Raw genomic sequence first — 20,629 nt, 5'->3', positions numbered from 1 at the left:
AGACAAGTGCAAAGTACTTCACTCTAGAAGGGAAAATCAAATGCATAATACAATGTGGGGAATAACTGGCTAGGGAGAAGTGCTGCTTAGATGGATCTGGGAGTTCAAGTGGATCACAAGTTGACTAGGAGCCAACAATGAGGTGCAGTTGTGAAACAGGCTGTCTAGGGGGGTTACCAGGTATGTTGTATGTCAGACCAGGGCGGTGCTTGTTTGGCTCTGCTTGGAACTGGTGAGGCCTCAGTTGAAGTTCTGTGTCTAGGTTTGGGAGCCGCACTTTAGGAAAGATGTGGGCGAATAGGAGAGAGTCCAGAGGGGAACAACAAAAATGACAAAAAGGGTTTACAAAACCTGATTTATTAGGGCAGTTTTTTTTAAAAATGGGCATGTTTTGTTTTGAGACAAGACGACTGAGGAGGGACCTGATAACAGTCTTCAACTACGTTAAGGGCTGTTCTAAAGGGGATAGAGATCAATTGTGGTAGCCTGTATGAAGCCCAGACACTAAAGAGAGCAAAAGCATTGAATTCTCATAATGCAAGTCACATACTGAGCATTAATTAAGTAACACATTAAGAAATTAAACCTAGAAGCAAATTTATTTTATTTTTAATCTCAGATAACCATGTAGGGCACCATTTCAAATAGATTAATGGTCAAGAAACAAGGAAAGGTGTCTATATTCCAACAGCCACATAATGACAGGACATTAGGTAACATTGTTCCTCTCAAGCAATTGTAAAACATAATTTCCACATACTACCTCAGTTCTTTGAGTTTCATTTAATTCTTGTACGACATTTGTGATACACAAATCAAGGCAGTAACACATAGACCATATTACGATCCTTCTTCCAATTGTTCTTCTCAATTGACTGGAATTGTCATGGTGAACAAATTAGCTGAGAATGTTTTTCCAGTCTATCACCCTCTTAAGAGCATCCTTAACCTCCTTGTTCCTCAGGCTGTAGATCAGGGGGTTCAACATGGGGACCACCACGGTATAAAACACAGCAGAGATTTTCTCCTGTTCCAGTGAGTAGCTGGAACTGGGCTGTATGTGGCTTAAGCTCACAGGTCCACAGAACATGGTGACAGCTGTCAGATGAGAGGCACAGGTGGAGAAGGCTTTGAGCCTGCCCTTGGCGGAGCAGATCCTCAGGAGAGAGAAGAGGATGTACAGATAAGAGATTATGACAATCAGGAGGGTGGACATGGCAATAACCCCAGAGAACACTACAAGCAAAATCTCACTGATGTGGTTATCAGAGCAAGCGAGCTTCAGCAATGGGTAAGTGTCACAAAAGTAATGATTGATGACATTGTGTCTGCAGAATGACAACCTCAGCAAGCCACATGTGTGGGTCAGTGAGTTCATGAGCCCCCCTACATATGAGCTGGTCACTAGATGAATAAGGACTCTCTTAGACATAACAGCGGTGTAGAGCAGAGGGTTACAGATGGCTACATACCGGTCATACGCCATCATGGGAAGCAGGAACCCTTCTGTGGTCACAAAAACAACAAAAGAGAAGTGTTGAGCAATACAGGCAGAGCAAGAAATGCTTTTACTCCCCACTAAGAAATTCACCAGCATCCTTGGAGCGAAGACTGAGGAGTAGCAGAGATCAACAAAGGACAGGTTACTGAGGAAGAAGTACATGGGGGTGTGGAGTCAGGAATCAACCATGTTAAATACAATCATCCCAAGATTCCCCACCAGCGTAAGAACATAGATCACCAGGAACGCCGCGAAGAGGGGTATCTGCAACTCCGGACGATCTGTCAGCCCCAGGAGGATGAACTGGGTCACCATGCTGTGATTGCCCTCAGCCATTTATACAGGGGTGCATGAAACCATACCTGCCGGGATAAGAAGAGTGAGCAGCATGGAAGAAGGAAATTTCATGGCATGAATTAAATCTGAATGACACCACCGGGCTTGAATGTGGGTAGTGAATATCTTACAGGAAACCAGCCGCCGGGATGTCTGGGAAGAGCTGGGATGGACCTTTCAATTTACACTCCCTTTTTAACAGGGCTGAGATTTTCAAGGCTGTCTAGGAGATTTAGACATCCAAGTCTCCATAAAATTGACTGGAATTAGGCATCCAGTTCCCGATAGGGAGTTTCTAGATTCATGTATATTGTCCCAAATTTTCTCCAATCAAATATACCTGGCATGGGTTTGAGTTTGAGCTAGCTCCTTTATATTGTCTGCTGACTGAGGGTAAGTTAGAAAGCACTCATACTTTAATCCTTCCAGATTAGGGTGACCAGACAGTAAATGTGAAAAATCGGGATGGGGGTGGGAGGTAATTGGAGCCTATATAAGAAAAGAGACCCAGAAATCGGGAATGTCCCTATTAAATCGGGACATCTGGTCACCCTATTCCAGATAATCCTTTTAGATGACTACAATGTCTGTTATGTCCCAGTCACTTGGTTACTGCTGCTTCATAACACATCCCCCGGCAGTGTTGCTAATCCCAAGCATTTGAAAACCATTATCAGGCTTCCAAAAAATCATGCAATTGGCTTAAAATCTTGAGATTTTTTAAAATAACACACAAAGGGTTTAGAGAGGGGGCAGGGAAGTGTAATTCTGTTTTGTGCAAGATTTTTATATTTCAGAATTTGGTTTAGGAACAAACCCACAGTTTTTGAAAAGTCTCTGGAAAAGGGAATGGATCCCTGGAGTCATGGACACTGACAATTTTGGATGTTCCCAGCCCCCAGGGCAATCTGCATGTGTATCTGCTCCAAGGCCATGGACTCTGGAAGCTCTGAGGTTGCTAGCAGGCCACTGGGCAGGTTGCAAAGGAGCTGGGCAGGTGAACTAGCGGAAACCAGGCAGGATTCTGATGTAGGCAGAGTTTCCTCAATTCCGTGGTGCTGCACTGAAATTGGCCCTTCTTGACGAAATGTTCCAATTTCACTCAGTCAGCAAATTGCAATGGAACAATGTTTCTGGGCCCTGGAGACAGTCACGTTTTCAAGCTTTTCTTAGCAACCCTGAGGGCTAGAAACATACTTAAAAAAAATCTGAGATTCTTAACTGATCACATGACTGAAGGAGCTGAGGTTTTAAGAGACGCACCAAATACCATGAGACTTGGTAACTGTGCCTTCAATCTATGCTATCCTTGCTCTAGGAGATTTCTGGCCCCTTGTCTCCAGTCCCAGTTTCTTACGCCTCCTAATGGTACACACTGCCTGGTCCTTCATCTCTCTAGGTCATTCGCCGTGACAGGAATATGATACAGGCGGGAAATGGTGAAGGAATAACATTGGCACAGAAGCAACAATGGAAGGCTGTGTGCAAGGCTCTGAAGGAGGGAGGGAGGATGCTTAGAAGAGGGAGCATAGGGGGATTACATGAAGCCACAGGTGAGAGAATGAGATAAAAGGAGAAAATGCTGTATCAGAGAGGAGTGTGAGGAGAGTGGAGAGAGAAAGAAGGAAGAAAGAAGGCTGAAGAGACACGAAGGCAAAACTATGTAACATCTCAAAAGTGAGGCTTTCTCCATTTGCTTCCTTCTTCTGGCTCCCCCCGTCCCCATTTAATCGAACACAAACAGCTTGTTTTCAATCCAAGCCCCTTCACAGTCTATCAACACCATGAGGCTCATCTGCTATTGCAATGTCATCTATCGCCTCTGCCCTCCCACTGCTTCCCATTGGTTACAGTTTTCAAACAAACACGACCTTGACTGGGGCTGCTGCAGTGCAAATAATTCCTGTTATTTCCCCCTTATGGTTAGAGATCGGCCACACCAGAACCCACTGGATCCAAGTGTCCGTCCTCCCCCTCCCTCTCCCCCACTCACACACATACACAACACTGGATAATGGTCAGACTGGCAGTAGGGGCACTAGATTGAGATAGTCCTTTAATTCCTGGCTCTGCTTCACACTTCCTCCCTTATTGTTTTTCCAGACAACCTAGTACAGTGGGGCATTGACCTCTAATTGATAACACGACAACCATAAATTCAAATTTTATAACCCTGATTTAGCTCTATAATTGGCTGAAAAGCCCAGAATCTGAAAATCCTCAAAGGTTGAAGAAGTCAGATCTGAATCTGATTCCAGATCTGAAGTGTGTAACTCAGATTCATCTCTATGTATAATCCTGGATTCTTACCTAATATCCATCTGGACCTTTCAGGGTCTTCCATGAACCATGTCCATTGCCACTGTAATTTACCCTGAGACAGAAAAATGAACAAACAAACAATGTCTGTCTCAAGTTGCAATGTTGACTGCGCGAACGTCACATTTCCAAGTAAATGGAGAAAATGGAAAGTTATGTCCAGGAATCAGAACTGAAGGAAAATAGCTATCCCACCTCCACTGAAGGAAAGAAGTCTTGTATCTTCATGGTGGAAGAGAGTGTTCAATCACTCGTTATCCCTAAGGGATCATGTTAGGGCACGAAAAACCTCATATATTCATTTCTGTGGCATTTAAGGATCAAGTCTCTGAAGTCACACCTACAATGATAGTCTCAAGCCAGGCATAGAGGGGCTCATTACAATGCCCTCCTTGGTGCTCTAACATGCTAAGTAGATTTGTTTATTTGTCTTTGCTCAGTTTTACGGAAAGCTCTCGCTGTTTTGCTAAGTCACAGGAAGAAGTCCCAAGAGCAGTGTAACTGGAAAGGAATGGCTCAGGCTTTCTTTCCGTAGGGAGCACTCAGTGAATTCAGCATCAAAGTTAGGCTTAAAAGAAATCCAGATGTGTTAAACTATGGAAAAAGCACAGTTACAGCAAACAAATAACTGTAACTTTGTTCGTGTAGATGCCAAGCAATCACCCTACCCTTACAATTAGTGCCTAATAGTGCCTTACCATTTACTGCCCCTGATTGGGTCAAACTGATTTTTCATACAGTTTAAGGACAGAAGAGGTCAATGTGATCATCTAATCTGACCTCCTGCATAACAAAACCTTGCCCAATAATTTATGTATCGAGCCTATAATTATTATTTTTTCTAGCTCTCATACATCTTTTAGCTAGATATCCCACTTGGAATGACGTCAAGTGACAGACAATCTACCATTAGCAGGAGTGTTGTGAGCAAGACAAGAGAAGTAATTCTTCCACTCTACACAGCTCTGATAAGGCCTCAACTGCAGTATCGTGTCCAGTTCTGGGCGCCACATTTCAGGAAACATGGGGACAAATTGGAGATTGTCCTGAGAAGAGAAACAAAAATGATTAAAGGTCTAGAAAACAAGACTTATGAGGGAAGATTGAAAGAATTAGGTTTGTTTAGTCTGGAAAAGAGATGACTGAGAGGGGACATAACCGTTTTCAAATACCTAACAGGTTGTTACAAGGAGGAGGGAGAAGAATTATTCTCCTTAACCTCTGATGATAGGACAAGAAGCAATGGGCTTAAATTGCAGCAAGGGAGGTTTAGGTTGGACATGAGGAAAAAATTCCTAATCGTCAGGGAGGTTAGGCACTGGAATAAATTGCCTAGGGAGGGTGTGGAATCTCCATAACAACGGGGTTCCATAAAGAACTGTATTAAACATATTCATAAATTATCTGGGAAACGGGGTAAACAGTGAGGTTTCAAAGCTTGCAGATGATACAAAACTACTCAAGATAGTTAAGTCCAAACCCGACTGCAAAGAGTGACAGAGAGAACTCACGAAACTGGGGCGATCACCCAAGGAAATGACAGATGAAATTCAGTGTTGATAATGCAAAGCAATGCACATTAGAAAACATAATCCTAACTAGACATACAAAATGATGGGTCTAAATTAGATGTTACCAGTCAAGAAAGAGATCTTAGGAGTCATTGTGGACAGTTCTGTGAAAACTAGGTGAAGTGGTGGTTCAAAAAGCTAATTTAATGTTAGGAACCATTAGGAAAGGGATAAAAAATAAGAAAGAAAATATGATATTGCCTATATGTAAGCAGAGTCAGGATGAGCTCTACCCTGACATCTGGTGGTGAATTATGGCGAGTGTGGAAAAGAACTCCAGGGGCTGATCTTGTTTGCATAGGCACACCCACTCGCCTGGCATGAAACAACAGTAACTCAAAGTGGTTACTTTGGCTGGTGTGGGATCCCCAGTTTTATCTGTTATTGGGGCAGGTAGAATAAAGTTTTGTTATCCTGATTCTGTGAATCAAGGCCAGTGGAACTGTTGTATGACTGCAGGACTGAGTGAGTCCTTCACCATTACCTAAGTAGCACTTGCTTGACAAGGGGCATGGGTTACAAAACCCAGTGAATAGAGAGAGGATGGGGACAGGTATTTGTACTGGATGGTATGGGCTCTCTCTACGGTTCTGAAACACCAGTTGTATTACCTCCTCTCTCCACTGTTGAATGTCAGAGCTAACTTTGATTCTATTAGGAGTCTAGTTACAGGCTGCTGAGCTGAATTCACTTTGGGCCAATGGTGCACTAGCACTGGGGCTCCCCTACTATGAGCTGAAATTGCTAAGAGCTGAAATCACAAAAGAGCTAAAGTTATTAAGAGCTGAGATCACTGAGGCTGTGTTAACTAGTGGGGGAGCCTGAAGCTATATTGCTAAGCGGCTGGCGGAGCAGCTAGCAGAGTGGAGCCTCGCAGGAACAGTTGGAGCAGAGCTGAGCGACTCACAGGTCAGTGAGCAGAGCGGAGCAGCTGCCAGAGCAGTTCGTGGGACGGCGGGAGCGGCTCATGGGACAGCTGGTGGAGTGGAGCGGCTTGTGGTGAAGGCTGCGGCGGAACCCCACGGAGAGGCAGCCGGTCGGCCTCGGATCACGTAAGGTGCCCCTTAACACCCTGCGTGCCCCTCCCCCCTTGAACTCTGGGGCTGCGCTGACCAGGGACAGAGACTTTGGGGGGTTGTTGGACTTTTGGGACTTTGATGATTCTTGGGTTGCTGGTTTCAAGAACCAACGGGAAAGGACACGGCCCAATTTGCTGGGGTGGGTTTTTTGCTCATGGTTTGTGTTATGAATCCTGTTTGTGGTGTTTTTCCAATTTAATTCTAATGTCGTTTAACTCATTTTATTAAACATTTTCTGTTACATTCAGACTCCGTGCTTGCGAGAGGGGAAGTATTGCCTCTTAGAGGCGCCCGGGGGTGGTATGTAATTGTCGAGGTCACTGGGTGGGGGCTCGAGCCGGTTTTGCATTGCGTTATTAAAACGGAACCCCTAGATACAGAACCCAGCCCTTGTTGCTGCCAACTTAGATGGGCAGAAGGGTTACATATATATAAATACATTGTATCCTCACTCCCTGAATAATTTGTGCAGTTCTGGTTGCCCTATCTTAAAAAAAAAAAAAAAAGATATATTAGAACTGAAAAAGTCCAGAGAAGAGAAATAAAAATGTCCAGACTTTGAGCTTTATTTTTTTTTTGAGAAAAAGCTGAAGTTTTCTGCTAAAATGGTTGATACATAAGAATGTATGTGTATGTGCGTAAAAACTCCATAGGTAAGGGGAACATTTTCCGAAAGTTTTAATGGCGAATCGTTCTTCTTCAGAGCATTGCAACCTTTCAAAATCACCACCAGCTCTCCTAATTGTCGACAGGAATAAGGCTAAAGCTGCCTTTAAGCAAAGAGGTCCTCTCTCAATATGACCACCACCTGCCATTACTTACCAACAGCAGTAAAGTCAAGCTGCCCTCACAGAAGCTAGTGGTCCACGTCAGCACAGAGAGCAATTATCTTTCAAAGGTCATATGCACCTTGCTGTCCTTGAGAATAGAAGATGCAAACTGTTTTGAAAGAGGGCAGTTCCTCTTGGTATCTTCTGAAGAAGAACTTTTACTCTGGAAATATTTTGATTCAAATTGGAAGCTAGGGACAGGGCATCTTTTGGGGAGAGAGAGTCACCATCTTTCACACTCATTTCTACTTTGGTCCACAATCCTTTGGCTATGTTACCATTCTGGGAATGTGGTCAAGCACATCTTCTTTCCCAGGCTTGATTTGGGATGATGTGTGGATGGGCTGATGCCTCCAGCATGTCTGTGGTAGAAGTTTGTAGGTTATTTTGATAGTTACAAAAGACAATTCTCTAACCTAGGAATGGTCTTTCAGACCTTCAGCTTTGATGTACGTGTTTCAAATTAGGAAGAGTACCTACAGCCTGTAATACAAGGGAGCGGGGGCGAGAAAGGAGAAATCTAATTGGAAAATTAATGTGAAGAACTGGTTGAAAAATTGTTGACTACAGTATTTTCTGTTGAAAAATGCCAGTCAGTCTAAACTGAAATGTTTCTTGGAAACATATTGGTTTGACAAACTTTTTTTGTCATATGTGACTCAAAGATGGATGTTCCCATTGTCTAACCATTCCTGCTTCTTTTTGAAAAATGCCACCTGAGGCCACATTTAACTGAGGTATCATTTTATGTGTCTTATAAAGAGGAACTGCACATCTTGAATTACATTCATACCATCTATCTCTGAATGGCCTCCCAAGCTTTCCTTCTGCACAGACATGAGCGAGGTCTCCATATTTCACTCTGTGAGCAGTGATCTCTGGTGAGATGCTAATGCCTATAGTAACTCTCTCTTTATTGTGTTTCTAGGGGAGGGGAAATTGCTGGGAAACGGTGCCTCTGATCAAAAAGTAGATACGCTTAGCTCAGAGAGTGTAGACCACAGTTCTTGAGGAAAAGGGGACAGTCAAGGACTCAGTGCTGGGAGAGGGAAACACAGGGTTACAACCCCAAAAAGCAATTGCATAGATACAGTCCTGGGGTTGGGAGACAGCTCCCCAAAGGACCAGCAACATGCAGAGTCATTGGTGAGAAAATGCAGCCTGAATCAAAAAGAGGTTGCCCTGGAGAGGCAGTTTGACACATATCCCAGGAGAAATGAGAGAATATTCATGCACATACACCTCTACTCTGATATAATGTGACCTGATATAACACGAATTTGGATATAACGTGGTAAAGCAGTGCTCCGGGGGGGGCGGGGATGTGCACTCTGGCGGATCAAAGCAAGTTCGATATAATGCGGTTTCACATATAACGCAGTAAGATTTTTTGGCTCCCGAGGACAGTGTTATATTGGGGTAGAGGTGTATATTGTTCAGCATATATTACTTTTATTTGTTAAAGACTTAAAACAAAATAGACACTTGAAGTATTAAAGTGCTTGATTTACAGATCCTCAAGCTAGTCCAGTTTATACCATCTCAGGATCTAGCTCCACCAGTCCTGAGTACAAGAGATGTACATGCTTTGCAGGAGACCAGGTGAGGGTACGTTTGTGTCCAGATGTGTTTTGTGTTGGCTGAGTTGGCCACTGCACTTGCTTTTGCTGTTTTGTTGTGGATTGTGTTTCTACTCATCTGTAGATCTGTGTTTCTACTCATCTAAAGCTGGCACAGATGTCTTTTAGGTCTTCAAAGTCTAAAGACAATGAATAACGTATGGGAGGCACAGGAAACTGCAGTGGAAGAAACCTAAACTAGGATGGGGATATACAGAGGAGGGTAAGGGAGTCAGGCATAAGGATGTTCCCATGGCTGAGGGGCTAATCCTAGATTTGGTAGACCCAGATTCAAGTACTTGTTCTGTCAAAGACTTCCTGAGTTATCTTCACAACTTGCTTTATCCCATTGGGCCTCAGTCCCCCATTAGTGGAATGGGGACAGTCATAATTCCCGACCTCACAGGGGTGTAGTGAGGCTAAATACATACAAGGTTGTGAGGTGGGCAATTGTCATGCTACTGAGGAGTATGTGACGGCAATGGATCAGTACATCGAACTTTCCAAAATTCCTTTGAAAAGCCCAGATTAGCTGCTTCAAACAGCAACTCCCAGGGTGGCCTGAATGCACTGGCTTTTACCTAGGGTTTAAACACAAAGCATACCTGGACATGGGCAGAGATTGGCTTATTAGTTAATATAAACACTTTATTATTACAAGATCACCTCCGGTTTAATTTGCTGGTCGTTCTGCAGTCCAATAGGCCCTTAGTTATCCAACACTGGGTAATGTGATGTGTCATTGCACAGTGAGTTAAATCCAGGCAAAAGCACGGCCATTTCTTACACTGCCTCATCTGGGAAGTTGTGAAAATGTGGCTGAACTTGGTATGGCTTTTGAGTTAAAAATCCATCTTTTCCCTATAATGATTTGTGCGCATGCTAGCTCTGATCTTCAGACTGACTGGAACAAGGGGGCTCTCCAGCAGCTAGATATCTGGCTTCCTTTAATTGCAAACGAGAAAACCGCAGAGAACAGAGGGAGGACAGGTTTTTAACTATTTGGACCATTGCATCTATAATATTCCATTTTTGCATGCTAGGTTCCTGCGTGAGCACACTGAGCACTGATCCCATGGCAGGGCTGGTCCTGCATTCTCCACTGGCAACTGTTACAGGAAGTGTTCAAAGTATGCGCAGACCAACAAAAGCATTTGGAAAGAGGCTGGTCATCTTATTTGTGCACATATATTCCAGAACTGCCTTTGGGGTAGATCCTGCTGAAATGTAACTTGAAAGGGCTTTCAGTTTGGGGTCTCTTATGGGATTATCCTGTGACTCGTAATCAAAATGTCTTCTTCTTTGGTGACTGTTGTATTTTTTGATGGGTGGTAAAATAGCTTTGGTGTGAAGTTTCTCTGCCAACTTCTGTGCACTCTTCAGAACGTTTTGAAATCCCTCATCTGGCCGATAAGACTGTAGGTATGACTTTGCTTTGTCCAGTTGTTCCATTGCTCCAGATATATCAAGGTCAACACCTTAAAGTCTCTTGCTTACAACATTTATTTCAAACGGTATGTCATGCCACAACACTAAGCCACACAGAAATTTGAAGTTATGTATGGTTTTTGAGTACATACACCATGGACTCTCCACTTTGTCACCATTCGGGATTTCACATCAGGAATGTGTTGGATGGAAACTTCTATTTTCATTGTCTTTGGGGAACATGAAGTTTTTCACTTGCTGTGGCCCATGCCTTACAAGGAAGTCCCTCGGGCTACTGCTCAAGTGGGTTCACAGTCCTGGATCATCTAGACTTAAGGAACGAAACTCAGCAGCAGCTGTTTCTTGTGCCTCCACCACACTCTTCTCTGATCTACACTTTTCTTCAAGAATGTGCACGGTTACATCCATTTGAGATGGAGATATGGATGCTGCAGTAGCTGCCAGGTCACCTGCACTCTGACTAGCTGGAAGATCAGGCATCTCCTCACCACTCACATCCTCACTGGGGCCGGAAGGCTCACCGTGAACATTTGTGTCTGTGTATCTCAGGAGAGCTCCTTCCTGCTTAGATAGAAAAGCTTCCTTTGCTTTCTTTCTTTTTCTGAATGCTGCCCCAGGGGGGCGTTTTCTTCTTTCACTCATGACTGCTGTTGTGTGCCAGCTATAGTGGCTCTCAACACTCAGTTGAAGGGAACAAATAAGCAGGCTGGTAGCAGGGCCTGAGTGAGGGAAGAAATCAGCCTCTTAAGGGCCTAACTGGCTCCTACTATTTCAGTTGACCACCTGTTCTCCTCAAGTGGGTTCAGGAAAGCAGCACGAAACAAGAAGCTCCCTGACAAGCTGATGTTAATCAGTCCAGGCTCCTGCAGGTGCTAGAGAGGTGCATAAGAGGCTCCTCCTCCTTTCTCTCCCTGCAACTCCTGTTACTTTCTGTTATTCTCCTCTCACCTTTTCTCCTGACTGCCTGCACGGTGCAACCTAGGGCAACAAGATTTGGGGGCGCCGCTGCCAATCAAGATAAGAACCACGCTTCCGGTGAATTGCTCTCCTGCCCTTTAGAAAGCCAGTGAAGGCCTTTGCTTGTGAATCGATACAGATAGGTACATTTACACAGTAATAGCTCCTTTCCCTTGTAGCCCCCTGCTGGGGCTGAGCTGTGCTGTCCGTGCGGTGCAGCCGGGGTCGGCTTGCATGGCATGCTCGGAGAGCGGGCGGGCTGCAGGATTTGCAGGCAGAGGAGGCTCTGCTCCCTGGGGTGAGATGGGAGGGATGGCCCCTTCCTCCAGCCCAGCATGCCACCACCATCTCTGTGCATCTTGAGCAGGGAGAATACATATGCACCACCAGCAGACACCATTTTCTACACTCTGAGTCCTAGTGGTGCCACCCCACAGTCTGTCACCTGAGGCGGCCACCTCAGTTCGCCTCATGGTAAGGCCAGCCCTGTCCTGTGGGCACGGAGAACCTAACTCCCATTGAGGTCAGCCAGGGAGGCCGCATGTGCACATTACAGGAAATAGACAGTCAGGACAGCATAATCCACTGGAAAAATCGCGTATTGCGAATTGCAACCCAGGCTGTAACTGGGTGGCTCTTTGTCCTGCCTCTCTTGGCTAGCGCGTGAGCAGAGCTTGGTGAGACAGCTGCTGCGGCTGTGGCAGCCATCTAAGCGCGTTTCCCGTCGTCTCTCTTCTGGCTGTGGATGCTCAACTGCAGCAGCTCCACAGAGGTCCCAGCCTTGCTCTCTAATGTCCATTCTCCCCTTGCTTGCATGGCGCTTCATGGACCATTGAGTAGCCTCATGAAAACGTCCCAGTTGTGGACACAGGCACCAGCCACCGATTCCCCAAGCCAAAGTGCCCTTCGCAATCCAGGGAAACAGCCGGGGTTGTCTGGAGCGCAGGGTTTGGCCCATGGTGACTGCAGACACTGCACCGGCTGCACAGCGACTCCTGGGACCCCTCTAGCCCATCAGCACTCGGCTCTCCCGCATTCTGCTGAGCGGCTGAGATCTGGGGGAACAGAAACCCTTTGTTAGAGATGGAAAAATCTCCTCACAGGAACACTCTGTCAATGGCTGCCAGAGGCCTTCCCTGTGAAACCCAAATGCGCAGCCCCTCGGATTCCCACAGGGGAGATCTCAGCTCATTCACTTGTCACCCGTGGCTGCAGTCTCTGATAGGGAGAATGAAGAGGGTTTTTTTGCCAATGGTCCCTTCTACAGTGCCCATAATGGGAGTAGGTTTGGCCTTGTGATGTGCGGCCCGGGTCTGAGAATCAGGGCTCCTGGGTTCAGCAGCTCTGGAAGGGGGCGCGGTCTAAAGGCTGGAGCTGGATTGGTTGACACTGAGTGAGAGGGGCTTGTGCTGAAGGACCCTGGTTCAATCCCCACCATTTCCTGTGATGTTTACATGTGGCCCTGTATGTACTTACCTATCAGTGTAGGTTGTTTAGCCTATTCCTGGACACATGTGTTACATCTGCTGCAGGCCATCCCTGAGATGTAGGTCCTTCATCCACTCAAGGACATGGTATATCAAGGTCAATCCAGCAGTTCCCATCTGGTCTTCACCTCCTAATGGATGGCGAACTTTAACCTGACCAGAGAAAGACAGGGTAGTGTTCTTCAGAAGAATCTCCTGGAGCTCCCGTCTCCCGTGCTCCCCCTCACACCCCGGCACTCTAAGGGTTTTCCAAAGATACCACTAATCTCGGATAAACAAAGCAGCTGAGATGAGGTCAGTGTGGGTGGATTTACTGAGCAGTCTGGTTCTAATGGAAGAACAGATTTCTCCCCTGCTCTAGGGAGATTCCCATAGGAAAAGTCTCTGATGCTGGGGGTGGGGGCAATGCAAACCCCTCAACCCCTTGAATGGCAGGAAATCAGGACTCGGGGAGTTAAGCAGTGTCTCTGTCCTGCTGGAGGGAGCAGATCTGGAGAGCAGAAAGAGCACTAGTGGCATTGTAGGAAAGACAGTGACTTCTACCTGTGAAGGTGGCTGAAGCTTCTTGCAGACATTAGAGTCCAGGATCCTTACACCTCCTTTGGGGATCCTTTTCCTAGGAATAAAATAAGGACAACACCATATAGAGAATGACGTTTGAATCCGTGGTCTGGGATCCAGGGAAAAGGGATGATCTCAGCCAGGCTACGTACCAGGAACCTGATTTTTGTCCCAAGAGCCACAATTACCCAGATGAGGTTTTCTTCCCTATTTGCTTTCAGGTTATTTACTCAGAGTATTCATTGGTGTGCTTTGCCGTGCTTCCACTCTCTGCATCTGTTCATTGGTTTAAGTAACATCCTTTCAGTTTTTGCTTCTGTTTCCTCTTATTACAGTGTAGTATCTGCTTAGCACTTTTTAAAAAAATCAATTAGAAACAAAATCCTGATCCTACATTGAAGAGGAAGGTTTCTGAGAATTTGGCTGCAGAACTTTAGTGTCTGCATATTTCATTCACTATTATTTATTCGGGTGCAGGTCTGATGCAATCTGCCCACCCAAGAATGCCCATATGAAGCATTGGGTGCCCTTCGAATACCTGTTAAAAGAGAAGAAAAAAGTAGATTAAAAGTTGGGGAAATCAACCAATGCATCAGCACTTCTCTTCATCATTGAAGCACCAGTCATGGGAATGAAACAGGTTCAAAATCCCCATCGTTTTTTCCCATTAGACAGCCATCCAAAAAGAAAAAGGCCTTCAGCCAATTATTTCCTTACACTCTGAAGGGGTGACATTCAGTCCTGTGCGGACAGCCAGGGCAAGCTCTGTGCATCACAGCGGGTTTAAGTGGCACTTCACTGCACAGGGGCTGTGAGATTTCAGTGGTAGAGTTTTCATCCTGGATTGGAACAGCCGGCTGGAATCCTGCGAGGTACAGAGCAGAGAGAGGTTTGGGCCACAATGTTTACCTCAGAGGCTGAGCTTCTGCAGATTTTTGGGACGTTCCCATCTGAGGAGGATGCTTTTGGCCAGCCCCAGTTCAGAGCTTTCAGTCACCTCCACCGGTGATTCTCTGGCACAACTGATCTAAAGTAGCTGAACTTGACAGGCCTTGCCCCCATCTCCGACACCCCTTGCACCTCGCATTGCCCTCTAATAGCCCCTGTCCCTTCTCTTGATCCCTGCCAAGCTCAAATACAGAGCCTAGCTTACGCTCCTCCTCTCTTAGACCCTCCCCTTACATGATCCTCCCCTACCGCTGACAGACTGCTCACTGTGCCCTTTACCCAGCTCCTGGAGAAATCATGGCTCCTCAGAACAACCTGGGAATGGCTGGTTCCAACCTCTGTGTGGGGTGCGTGGTTTTCCGTCGAAGCATCACTGAGAGCCAGCACGTCTCGATTTCACAGGGTGAGGCGATGGCTCCCCAAGCTGGCTAGCTGCAGCCTGCATTGCTGTGGACAGATCCCAGACATTGGAAGACAGAGGAGGGAGGAAGCCCCTGCTCATTTCCAGTTCCGAGATCCCCATCGAAGACGGGCCACGAGGGGAGGAGAGAACGAAGGGCAGAAAGTGAAGCTGCCTCTGTGGGGAGGGCACTCCTGTAAAACCTAGTCCAGTTCCCAGATCTCCTCCACATTTCCAGGTGTGACTTTGGAGAGGTCACTTCATCACCTTCATTCCCTGTCTGTAAAATGGGGGTAGTAGACTCCCCCACAAGCAGGAGGAGGGAGGACAGTCCCATTGTCTGTGAGGGGCTCGGTCCCTCTGGGCATGGATTGTGCCAGAGTGAGGGAAGGGACCCAGAGTTTGCTCCCTAGAGCCAGGGGAGGAGGATGGGATCAGAAGGTCAGCCAAGGGGGATGGGTCAGGAACTGCTCCAACAGACGGGGCATAGGGATTGGGTCAGTGCCAGGGACTTGGTACCTCCCTTCAGCAAATGGCTTCCCTCTTGTCATCAGCAGTCTGTATAATATCTGACTCCTTCCTAGTGTCCTCGAGGGGCTCCCTTCGTTCTTCTTGAATGTAATGGATTTGTTGACCCAGGTCAATAGCTGGGAAGTTCGGAGAGGCCATTAGTAGTGTGGCATGAAATCAGTGGGAAATCTATAGTTAGCAAAACAAAGGTGTCATTGGCCTTTGGAAATTTGGAGCTGATCTGTCCTCTCAGCCGAAGGAGGGAAAGTCAAGCTAAGTCTGAATTACGGCCCACAACTGGCAACACCAAATAAAGCAGGCCCTGGTACTCAAAGTAGATGTGTCTACTTCCACGATGAATGCTGTGCGTCAGAATAGATGCAGTGGTGAAGGCAATTCTGGGCTGTTTGCGGGCTTGATGGAACTTGGATGACCAAACGAATGCGACCATTTTGTGGAGGAGCGCTCTCGTGGGGGTTACTGGCTCTGAGAACCCTGGGCCGACGCAGCAGTAAAGCTGGTGAAGTCTAGGAAGCGCTGCTCTTCTTGAGGACTTCAAACTTTGTCCCATTTATGAATGGCTTCCACCTTATTTGCATCAATCGTAACACCTTCTGGGGAGAGGATGTACCCCAAAAACTCTGTGGAGAGTTGGCTGGAGTTACGCTTTTCCAATTCTGTGTTGAGACCACACTGCCGAAACATCTCCAGGTTCGGATGAGGTGAGTGTACTGCTCTGGGTTTTCCAAAAAGAGGAGTATGTCACCTCAATAGATGACACTGTCCCCAAATACATCACTGATGAAGGGTTGCAAGGTCAGGGGACTCTTAGTTAGCTCCAATGGCATATCAGACAGTTAAAATGTCCATAGCGTGATTTGAAATCTGTCTTCCATTTGTCCCTTGCCCAAATGAGTGTTAGATTGGAAATCCTCACAGATGAAGTTGGATGAAAAGCTTTGCCGATTTCCTGTGAGCCAACAATTCTGAGATTCACAGCAGCGGGTAATGGCCTGGACTTGGACAGTGGCTCTGGTTCTGTTTCTGCTTTGTTTATTCATAGATTCATAGATTCTAGGACTGGAAGGGACCTCGAGAGGTCATCGAGTCCAGTCCCTGCCAGCAATTTATTCCTGTGTTTAACCACCCTGACAGTTAGGAACTTTTTCCTAATGTCCAACCTAGACCTCACTTGCTGCAGTTTAAACCCATTGCTTCTTGTTCTATCCTTAGAGGCTAAGGTGAACAAGTTTTCTCCCTGCTCCTTATGACACCCTTTTAAATACCTGAAAACTGCTATCATGTCCCCTCTCAGTCTTCTCTTTTCCAAACTAAACAAACCCAATTCTTTCAGCCTTCCTTCATAGGTCATGTTCTCAAGACCTTTAATCATTCTTGTTGCTCTTCTCTGGACCCTTTCCAATTTCTCCACATCTTTTTTAAAATGCGGTGCCCAGAACTGGACACAATACTCCAGCAGAGGCCTAACCAGAGCAGAGTAGAGCGGAAGAATGACTTCTCGTGTCTTGCTCACAACACACCTGTTAATACATCCCAGAATCATGTTTGCTTTTTTTGCAACAGCATCACACTATTGACTCATATTTAGCTTGTGGTCCACTATAACCCCTAGATCCCTTTCTGCCGTACTCCTTCCTAGACAGTCTTTTCCCATTCTGTATGTGTGAAACTGATATTTTCTTCTTAAGTGGAGCACTTTGCATTTGTCTTTGTTAAACTTCATCCTGTTTAACTCAGACCATTTCTCCAATTTGTCCAGATCATTTTGAATTATGACCCTGTACTCCAAAGCAGTTGCAATCCCTCCCACTTTGGTATCATCCGCAAACTAAATAACCGTACTTTCTATGCCAATATCTAAGTCGTTGATGAAGATATTGAGCAGAGCCGGTCCCAAAACAGACCCCTGCGGTACTCCACTCGTTTTGCCTTTCCAGCAGGATTGGGAACCATTAATAACAACTCTTTGAGTACGGTTATCCAGCCAGTTATGCACCCACCTTATAGTAGCCCCATCTAAATTGTATTTGCCTAGTTTATCCATAAGAATATCATGCGAGACCGTATCAAATGCCTTACTAAAGTCTATGTATACCACATCCACAGCTTCACCCTTATCCACAAGGCTCGTTATCCTATCAAAGAAAGCTATCAGATTGGTTTGACACGATTTGTTCTTTACAAATCCCTGCTGGCTGTTCCCTATCACCTTACCACCTTCCAAGTGTTTGCAGATGATTTCCTTAATTACTTGCTCCATTATCTTCCCTGGCACAAAAGTTAAACTAACTGGTCTGTAGTTTCCTGGGTTGTTTTTATTTCCCTTTTTATAGATGGGCACTATATTTGCTCTTTTCCAGTCTTCTGGAATCTCTCCCGTCTCCCATGATTTTACAAAGATAATAGCTAGAGGCTCAGATACCTCCTCTATTAGCTCTTTGAGTATTCCAGGATGCATTTCATCAGGCCCTGCTGACTTGCAGGCATCTAACTTTTCTTTTTTTATTTTATCTGCTAAACCTACCCCCTTCCCATTAGCATTCACTATGTTAGGCATTCCTTCAGACTTCTCGGTGAAGACCGAAACAAAGAAGTCATTAAGCATCTCTGCCATTTCCAAGTTTCCTGTTACTGTTTCTCCCTCTTCACTGAGCAGTGGGCCTACCCTGTCTTTGGTCTTCCTCTTGCTTCTAATGTATCGATAAAAAGTCTTCTTGTTTCCCTTTATTCCTGTAGCTAGTTTGAGCTCATTTTGTGCCTTTGCCTTTCTAATCTTGCCCCTGCATTCCTGTGTTGTTTGCCTATATTCATCCTTTGTAATCTATCCTAGTTTCCATTTTTCATATGACTCCTTTTTATTTTTTAGATCATGCAAGATCTCGTGGTTAAACCAAGGTGGTCTTTTGCCACATTTTCTATCTTTCCTAACCAGCGGAATAGCTTACTTTTGGGCCCTTAACAGTGTCCCTTTCAAAAACTGCCAACTCTCCTCAGTTGTTTTTCCCCTCAGTCTTGATTCCCATGGGACCTTACCTATCAGCTCTCTGAGCTTACCAAAATCTGCCTTCCTGAAATCCATTGTCTCTATTTTGCTGTTCTCCCTTCTAGCCTTCCTTAGAATTGCAAGGTCTATGATTTCATGATCACTTTCACCCAGGCTGCCTTCTACTTTCAAATTCTCAATGAGTTCCTCCCTATTTGTTAAAATCAATTCTAGAACAGCTTTCCCCCAGTAGCTTTTTCAACCTTCTGAAATAAAAAGTTGTCTGCAATGCAGTCCAAGAATTTGTTGGATAGTCTGTGCCCCACTGTGTTATTTTCCCAACATATATCCGGATAGTTGAAGTCCCCCATCACCACCAAATCTTGGGCTTTGGATGATTTTGTTAGTTGCTTAAAAAAAAAAATTGTTGATGGACTCTGATCTCGGTTTTGATCCTGGTGTGTCCCTGGACCTAGATTCTAGCACCACTCTTAGCCATTAGAAAATGTAGGGGTTCCTTTAATCAACCTCCGTCCCTGGACCTACTCCACCATTCTTGACTCGGACACCCATCAGTACTATAAGGGCCCTACCACCAATCAAACCCCAACCACCACCCCTTGACTCCTTAATCCCCACGCCTTGACCCGTAGTCCCTCCCACCTGTCACTGGAAGTCTTGCCCCATGGAGGTGTTACTTCTGGGGTCAAGGTGGCCACATGACCAGAAGCAAGGTGTGTCATGTGACCCCTCTAAGAACTGCTCCCACCACTCTCTACCAATCAGGATGGGTTTCATCCCAAAAGGACAGCCCTGAGGGGAGATTTGACCAATCAGGGTGCCTTCTGGGGTGGGGTGACCTGTCTGGAAGTGGGCCGTGTGACCCCTCTAAGAACTCCTCCCACCACTCTCTACCAATCAGGATGGGTTTCATCCCGAAAGGACCATCCCGAGAGGAGATTTGACCAATCAGGGTGAGTTCCGAGGCAGGGCGACCCGTCCGGAAGTGGGCCATATGACCCCACTAAGAACTCCTCCCAAGGCCCTCTGCCAATCAAAGTGCAGCACCATTACCCCGTAAGTCCCAGTGCCAGACAGAGAAGGCCATCTCTTACCAAGGACATGTATTTTAGAAATCGTGGAAAGGCTGATGAGTGGAAACGTGGACTCCTTCACTACCTCCGGGAGAACTTTGGACTTTGTTTTAGCCCCGAGGTCTCTCTTTGTCCATCTTCTTAGAGGTGGAATAAGATCATGGCTTGGGGAATCACCGGCGGACAAGGTGAATGGAAAAGACGTCTCACAGGTAAATGAATGATTAAGAAGCGACGGTCGAGGAGGATGTGTAATGGGTTAGGAACTGGGGGTTGTGTAAATCTAAAAACAAGCAGTGGGGTGCTTACACTGAATCTTTTCTGAAAATCTCTCAACAGCTCGACGATGCCTTTCTAGAGGTCCTGGAGGCCCTGGAACAGGGTTGCATCAAGCAGCGAAGATGAACCGGGCCCACCTTGTCTTTGCTCAACGCCGATACAAATTGTTGAAGAGGACTCTGAGGATGACGGTTATGAGTAGTTTAGGAGGAGGCTTGGCATAGAATTAACTGAGCCAGTGCCTCCCCGTGAGCATAAAAAAGTCATGCAAACTATTGTACCCGTTGCTGTTTATACTGTCCTTAAAAACTGCCTTAGGGAAAAGCCCCATGAAGGGTCATCTTTTTTTATTTGTTAAATATGGTAACCCTAGCAATTGGCTTTTAAATGCATGGGGGGAGGGGGGTTATTGAAAAGTATATGGCTGCAAACTTGGTTTGGGGTGTTTATAAAGCTGCTGGTTTGTGTGTGAGAGGGGTCTGTGCAAGGCATAGGTGTAGGTTATTAAAAAGTACTTGGTTTGTTTCAAACTAACAAGGTTTTTTACTGTGCAAAATATGTTTTTAAATGGATTTTAAAAGCAGTTTAGTTTTTTATTCTGCAAAATGAGATGTATTTTTAAAAAAAATAGTTTTGGTTTTTTTGTGGCTTGTTTGTTTTGTTTTGTTTTGTTTTTTAAGTGGTA

General features: G+C 45.6%; 1 pseudogene; it reads right to left on the bottom strand.

Annotated features, from left to right (window-relative positions):
- Window positions 1-663: 663 nt before the first annotated feature.
- LOC103306279 (olfactory receptor 5J3-like) lies at window positions 664-1,851 on the bottom strand (annotated as a pseudogene).
- Window positions 1,852-20,629: the final 18,778 nt, after the last annotated feature.

The sequence above is a fragment of the Chrysemys picta genome, chromosome 2 (assembly GCF_011386835.1).
Source record: "Chrysemys picta bellii isolate R12L10 chromosome 2, ASM1138683v2, whole genome shotgun sequence".
Classification (NCBI taxonomy): domain Eukaryota; kingdom Metazoa; phylum Chordata; order Testudines; family Emydidae; genus Chrysemys; species Chrysemys picta.
Note: the sequence above shows the minus strand (reverse complement) of the source record. Positions and strands in the feature narration are given on the sequence as shown.